This window comes from Mandrillus leucophaeus, unplaced genomic scaffold (assembly GCF_000951045.1).
Source record: "Mandrillus leucophaeus isolate KB7577 unplaced genomic scaffold, Mleu.le_1.0 Scaffold88, whole genome shotgun sequence".
Classification (NCBI taxonomy): Eukaryota; Metazoa; Chordata; class Mammalia; order Primates; family Cercopithecidae; genus Mandrillus; species Mandrillus leucophaeus.
Window position 1 is genome coordinate 2,612,861 of NW_012109585.1, and position 8,199 is coordinate 2,621,059.

The 8,199-nt window shown below is 36.7% G+C and overlaps 1 pseudogene across 1 annotated transcript; it reads left to right on the plus strand.

Annotated features, from left to right (window-relative positions):
• The first annotated feature begins 3,415 nt into the window (after positions 1-3,415).
• On the plus strand, positions 3,416-4,727 carry LOC105531304 (annotated as a pseudogene). Its single transcript, XR_001004779.1, has one exon. The product of XR_001004779.1 is annotated as an MOB kinase activator 1A pseudogene (transcript).
• The last annotated feature ends 3,472 nt before the right edge of the window (positions 4,728-8,199 follow it).

Here is an 8,199-nt window from a genome sequence, read left to right on the forward strand (position 1 = left end):
CAGGAAGTTCAGATTTCCCTAAAATAAACAAAATTCAAAAAGGTTTTTACCATGGTATATTTTAGTGAAACTGCTGAAAGTCAAAGACAGAGAAATTCTAAAAATAGCAAAAGAAAAGCATCTAGTCATCCATAAATGAACCCCTATCAGACTAACAGAAGATTTCTCAGAAGAAACCTTACAGGTCAGGAGAGAATGATACAATATATTCAAAGTGCTAAAAGAAAGAAACTGCCACTCAAGTATACTATACCCAGAAAAATTTTCCTTCATAAATGAAGGATAAATTAAGTCTTTCCCAGACAAGCAAATGCTGAGGAAATTCATCACCACTGGACCAGCTCTACAAGAAATTCTTGAAAGAGTCCTACACCCAGGGGAGAAAGAACAATAACTACCATCATGAAAACATAAAAACCACTGGTAGAGCAAACATACAAACAAGGAAAAGAAAAAACTTAAATGTAACCACTACAGAACACCATCAAACCACAATGATAAACAATAAGAGAGAAAGGAACAAAGGACATACAAAACAACCAGAAATCAATTTTTTAAATAACAGGAATAAGCCCTCACGTATCAAAAATAACCTTGAATGTGATCAGATTACCTTTACACTTAAAAGATATAGATTGGCTGAAATAGGAAAAAAAATGATCGAACTATTTTCTGCCTGCTAAAAACTCATCTCACCCATAAGGACACAGATAGACTGAAAATAAAGGAATGGAATAAGATATTCCATGCAAATAGAAACCAAAAGTGAGTAGGAATAGCTATACTTTTATCAGATAAAACAGACTTTAAGTCAAAAACAGTAAAAATAGACAAACAAGGTCATTGTATGATAAAGGGATTAACTCAGTAAGAGGATATCGCAGTTCTAAATATATATCCACCCAACACTGGGGCACACAGATATTTGAAGCAAATATTATTAGAACTAAAGGGAGAGACAGACTTCAATACAATAATACTTGGGCATCAAATCCCACTTTAAGCATTAAACACATCATCTAGACAGAAAATTAGCAAAGAAACATCAAATTTAAACTGCATATTAGACCAAATGGAGCTAAGAGAAATTTAAAGAACATTCTCCTCATCAGCACACAGAACATTCTGGATAGTAAATCATATGTTAGGGCACAAAACAAATCTCAAAAAACTTTTCTTAAAACCAAAATCATATCAAGTATCTTTTCAGACCACAGTGGAAATCAGTGACAAAAGGAACTTTGAAAACTGTACAAATACATTAAAATTAAACAGCATGCCCCTGAATGACCATTGGGTCAAGTAAGAAGTTAAAGAGAAAATTTTTTTTAAAAAATGTTGAAACAAATGAAAGTCAAAATACAACATACTAAAACCTACAGGATATAGCAAAAGCAGTGCTAAGAAGGAAGTTTATAGCAATAAATTAGTACCTCAAAAAAGTAGAAAAATTTCAAATAATCTAATGATAAACCTCAAGGAACCAAAAATGGAAGATAAAACCAAACCCAGAATTAGTAGAAGAAAAGAAATAATAAAGATAAGAGCAGAACTAAACAAAATAGAGACTAAAAAGTACAAAGGATAAATGAAATAAAAAGTCATTTTCTTAAAAACAAATAAACAAAATTGATATACCACTTGCTACAGTAACCTAGAAGAAAAAAGAAGACCCCAATAAACAAAATCTGAAATAAAAAAGGAGACATTACAACTGATACCACAGAAATACAAAAGATCATCATAGATTATGAACAATTATATATTAACAAACTAGAATACTTAGAGGAAATGGATAAATTCCTTGACACATACAGCCTACCAAGATTGAATCTGAAAGAAATAGAAAACCTGAACAGACTAGTAATGAATAATGAGATTCAATCCATAAAAAAATGTCTCCCAAAAAAGAATAGTTTAGGATTGGATGGCTTCACTGATTAATTCTACCAAATTTTCAGAGAAGAAATAACACCAATTATCCTCTAACTATTCCAAAAAATTAAAAAAGAGGAAATTCTTCCTAACTCATTTTATGAGGCCAACATACCTTGATACCAAAACCAGATAAGACACAACAAAAAAAGTAAACTACAGGTCATATCCCTGAAGAACACAGAAATAAAATTTCTTAACAAAATACTAGTAAACCAAATCCAACAGCACATCAAAAAAGTAATATACCATTGTATTAGTTCATTCTCCCACAAATCCAAACTGTATCATTCCACCCTGATGCCTCCCAAATCTCATGTTCTCATCACACTGCAAAATACAATAATCCCTTTTCAACAGTTCTCCAAGTCTTGACTCATTTCAGCATTAACTCAAAACTCCACAGTCCAAAGTCTCATCTGAGACAAGACAAGCCCCTTCTGCCTATGAGCCTGTAAAATCAAAAATAAGTTATTTGCTTCTAAGATACAATGGGGGTACAAGCATTGGGTAAGTACTCCCATTCCAAAAGGGAGAAATAAGCTAAAAGAAAGGGACTACAGGCCCCATGCAAGTTTCAAACACACCAGGGCAGTCATTAAATCTTAAAGCTCCAAAATAATCTCCTTTGACTCCATGTCTCACATCCAGGCTACACTGATGCAAGGGGTATGTTCCCAAGGCCTTGGGCAGCTCTGTTCCTGCGGCTCTGCAGGGCTCAGTGCCCATGGTTGCTCTCAAGAGCTGGCATTGACTGTCTGCAGCTTTTCCAGGTGCACAGTGCAAGCTGTCAGTGTGGCTACCATTCTGGGGTCTGGAGGGTGGTAACACTCCTTTCACAGCCCCACTAGGTAGGCCCCCAGTGGAGACTCTGTGTGGGAGCTCCAACCCCACATTTCCCCTCTGCATTGCCTTAGTAGAGGTACTCCATGAGGGCTCTGCCACTGCAACAGACTTCTGCCTGGACATCTAGGCTTTTCCATACATCTTCAGAAATCTAGGCAGAGGCTCCCAAGCCTCAACTCTTGCACTCTGTGTACCCACAGGCTTAACACCAAGCAGAAGCCTCCAAGGCTTATGGTTTGCACTTTCTGAAGCAGCAGCCATGTACCTGGGACCCTTTGAGCCATGGCTGAAGCTGGAGCAGCTGGGATACAGGGAGCAGTGCCCCAAGGCTGCATATGGCAGCAGGGCCCTGTGACTGACCCATAAAACCATTCTTCCCTCCTAAGCCTTTTGGCCTGTGATGAGAGGGGCTGCCTCAAAGGTCTCTGAAATGCCTTCAGGGACTTTTTCCCATTGTCTTGGCTGTTAATACTTGCTTTCCTTTCAGTTATGCAAACTTCAGTTATGTAAACTATGCAGCTGGCTTGAATTCCTCCCCGGAAAATGGGTTTTTCTTCTCTACCACATGGGCGGGCTAAAAATTTTCCAAAACTTTTACCCTCTGCTTCCCTTTTAAATATATAAGTTTGGGGGGCAAGGCGGGTGCCGAGGTTTGCAAGGGCTCACAGTGGCCAGAAACCTGGCTCAGTGCGGTGGCAGCCCAGCTTCCACTGCCCGTGAGCTAAGGACAGTCCACTCCCTCTCGCTGGCTCCAAATCCTGATCCAGGCAGGGGCCAGAGGCCCCTCGCCTCCCCTCTGAGGACCGAAGATGAGCTTCCTCTTCAGCAGCTGCTCTTCTAAAACATTCAAACTGAAGAAGAATATCCCTGAAGGATCTCATCAGTATGAACTCTTAAAACATGCAGAAGCAACTCTAGGAAGTGAGAATCTGAGACAAGCTGTTATGTTGCCTGAGGGAGAGGATCTCAATGAATGGATTGCTGTAAATACTGTGGATTTCTTTAACCAGATCAACATGTTATATGGAACTATTACAGAATTCTGCACTGAAGCAAGCTGTCCAGTCATGTCTGCAGGTCCAAGATATGAATATCACTGGGCAGATGGTACTAATATTAAAAAGCCAATCAAATGTTCTGCACCAAAATACACTATTTGATGACTTGGGTTCAGGATCATCTTGATGATGAAACTCTTTTTCCTTCTAAGATTGGTGTCCCATTTCCCAAGAACTTTATGTCTGTGGCAAAGACTATTCTAAAGCGTCTGTTCAGGGTTTATGGCCATATTTATCACCAGCACTTTGATTCTGTGATGCAGCTGCAAGAGGAGGCCCACCTCAACACCTCCTTTAAGCACTTTATTTTCTTTGATCAGGAATTTAATCTAATTGATAGGTGTGAGCTGGCCCCTCTTCAAGAATTAATAGAGGAATTTGGATCAAAAGACAGATAAATGTTTCTTCTAGAACACAGTTACCCTCTTGTTTCATCTATTGCTAGAACTATCTCATTGCTATCTGTTATAGACTAGTCATGCAGACTTTAAGAAAACAGGATTAAAAGATACCCATTGTCTGTGTCTACTGATAAGATTATCCCAAAAGTAGGTTGGCATGATAGTTTCCAAGTAAGACCTTAAAGACACAGCCAAATCTTAAGTACTGTGTGACCACTCCTGTTATTATCACATAGGCATACTTGGTTGTAATATGTGATGGTTAACCTGTAGCTTATAAATTTACTTATTATTCTTTTACTCATTTACTCAGTCATTTCTTTACAAGAAAATGAGTGAATCTGTTTTAGGTGACAGCATAATGGACGTGAAGAATTTCCATCAATAATTTATGAATGAGTTTCCAGAACAAATTTCTTAATAACACTATCAGATTGGATTTATTCTTTTATTTTACAAATAAAAAATGTATTTTCAGTAAAAAAAAATAAAATAAATAAATATATAAGTTCTAGTTTCAGGTCATTTCTTTGCTCATGTATGTGAGCATATAGTATTAGAAGTAGCCAGGCCATATCTTGAATGCCTTGCTGCTTAGAAATTTCTTCTACTAGATACCCTAAATCATCATTCTCAAGTTCCAAGTTACACAGATTCCTAGAGCAGGAGCACAATGCCACCAACCTCTTTGTTGACCCATAAGAAAAGTGACCTTTGCTGCAGTTCCCATTAAATTCCTCACCTCCACCTGAGACCTAATCAGCTTGGTGTTCACTGTCCATATCACTATCAGCATTTTGTTCACAACCATTTAACAAGTCTCTGGGAGGTTCCAAACTTTCCCTCATCTTCCTATTTTCTTCTGAGCCCTCCAGAGTGTTCCAAACTCTGCCCATTACTCAGTTCCAAAGTTGCTTCCACATTTTCAGGTATCTTTATAGCAATACCCAACTTCTCAGTACCAATTTTCTATATTAGTTCGTTCTAATACTGCTATAAAGAAATACCTGAGACTGGGTAATTTATAAAGAAAAGAGGTATAATTGGCTCACAGTTCTTCAGGTTGCACAGGAAGTATGGTTTGGGAGGTCTCAGGAAACTTACAATCGTGGCAAAGGGTAAAGAGAAAGCAGGCACGTCTTACATGGCTGGAGCAGGAGGAAAAGACAGAAGGGGGAGGTGCTACACACTTTTAAACAACCAGATCTTATGAGAACCCACTATCACGAGAACAGAAAGGGTGAAATCCGCTCCCATGTTCCAATCACCTCACACCAGGCCCTCCTCCAACACTGAGGATTGCAATTTGACATGAGATTTGGGAAGGGGCACAAATCCAAACCATATCAACCGTGATCAAGTGGGATTTATCCCAGGGATTTAAGGATAATTCAATATATAAAATCAAACATGTGATAAATCACATCAACAGAATAAAAGGGGAAAAAACATATGATCATTTTCAATAGGTGAAGGAAAAGAATCTAATAAAATTCATCATCCCTTCATGGATAAAACTCTCAACAAATTAAGCATTTGAAGGAACATAACTCAACATAATAAAGGTCATATATGACAAACCCACAGCTAACAGCATACTGAATTGGGGGAAGGATAATGATGCCTATTTTTGCCACTCCTAATCAACACAGTCCTGGTAGTCCTAGCTAGAGCAACCAGGCAAGAGAAAGAGATAAAAGACATCCAAACTGGAAAGGAGAAACTCAAATTGTCTTTGTTTGCATATAATATGATATTATGTCTAGAAAAGACTCACCAAAAACTCTTAAGTCTGATAAATTCAGTAATGTTGTAGAGTAACAAATCAATATACAAAAATCAGTAGTGTTTCAAGGAACTAGCTAAAAAAGAAATCAAGAAGACAATCCTATTTTCAATAGCTACAAAAAATAAAATACCTACAAATAAAATTAACCAAAGAGGTAAAAGATCTCCACAAGGAAAACTACAAAACACTGGTGAAAGAAATTGAAGAGGACACAACAAATGGAAAGACATCCCAGGCTCATCAATTAGAAGAATTAATATTATTATGACTATTCTGCCAAAAGCAATCTACAGATTCAATGCAATCACCATCAAAATAACAACGTCATTTTTCACATAAATAGAAAAAAAATCCTAAAATTCATATGGAATCATAAAAGAGCCTGAATAGCCAAAGAATTCTGGAACAAAAGAAACAAAGCTGGAGGCATCACACCACCTAACTTCAAAATATATTACAAGGCTATAGTAACCAAAATAGCATGGTATTGGTATAAAAACAGACACATAGACCAATAGAACAGAACTGAGACTTCAAAAATAAACCCATGTATTCACAGTCAACTGACTTTCAACAAAGGTGCCAAGGGCATACAACTGGGGAAAGGATACCTTCCTCAGTAAATGGTGCTGGGAAGAGTGGATATCCATAGATCCATAGACTGAATATCCAGAAGACTGAAAGTGGACCCCTCTCTCACAATATACAAAAATCAACTCAAGATTAAGTAAAGACTTAAACATAGACCCAAAACTATAAAACTGCTAGAAGAAAACATAGGGAAAATATTTCAGGACCTTGGTCCTAGGCAAAGATTTTATACCTAAGACCTCAAAAGCACAGGCAACAAAAACAGAAATAGACAAATGAAATTATAATAAGCTTAAAAGTTTCTGCACAGGAAACAACCAACAGAGTGAACAGGCAATCTGTTAAAATGGGAAAAAATATTTGCAAAGTATTCATCCAATAAAGGACTAATGTCTAGAATATATAAGAAACTCAAACAACTCAGCATTAAAAAACAAGCAAATGAAAAAAATATTTTCTTTAAAAAGTGGGCAAAGGACTTAAATAGACATCTCTCAAAAAAATACAAATAGACAACAGATATATGAAAAAATGATCAGCATCACTAATCACCAGGGAAACACAAGTCAAAACCACAAAGAGATACGATCTTAGACCAGTTAGAATGGCTATCATTAAGAAGACAAAAAATAACAGATGCTGGTGAGGATATGGAGAAAAGGGTACTCATACACTGTTGGTAGGAACATAAATTAATTAGTACAGGCACTATAGAAAGCAGTATGAAGATTTCTCAAAAAACTAAAAATAAAACTTCCATATGATTCAGCAATCCAACTACTGGATATTCATCCAAAGGAAAAGAAATCAGTATATCAAAGGGATATACATACTCACGTGTTTATTGCAGCCCTATTCATAAACACCAAGATATAGAATCAATCTAAGGTCCATCAATGGACAAATGCATAAATAAACTGTGGTATACTAGACCACATATGCATAAACCACAAATGCATGAAGAAGATGGAATACTATTCAGCTATACAAAGGAATGAAATCCTGTAAGTTGCAGCAACATGTGTGGAACTGGGGGTCATCATGTTAAGTGAAATAAGGCAGACATAGAAAGACAAATTTCACATTGTTTTACTCATATGTGGGAGCTAAATACATTGATCTCCTGGAAATAGAGAGTAGAATGATAGATACCAGAGACTGGGAAGGGTGTGTACGTGGCAGGGCAGGGGTGGAGAGATGAAAAGAGGTGGGTCAATGGGGACAGACGATACAGATAGATAGAAGTTTTAAGTTCTAATATTCAGTAGCAAAGTTAAGAACAATAAATTGTATGGTTCAAAGTAACTGGAAGAGAGAACTTGAAATGTTCTCAACATACAGAAATGATAAATCCTCAAGGTGATAGATACCCCAACAACTGATTTGATCATTAGACATTCTATGCATTCAACAAAGTATGACAAGTACCCCATAAATATGTAAAATAGTAGGTATCAATTAGAAAATATGCAGTCTTCCAATTCATAAACATGGTATTCTTTTTCACCAATTCAAATAATCTTTAATGACTTTCAGCAATGTTTTGTAATTTTTAAAATTTGTCCAACTTATTTTTTTT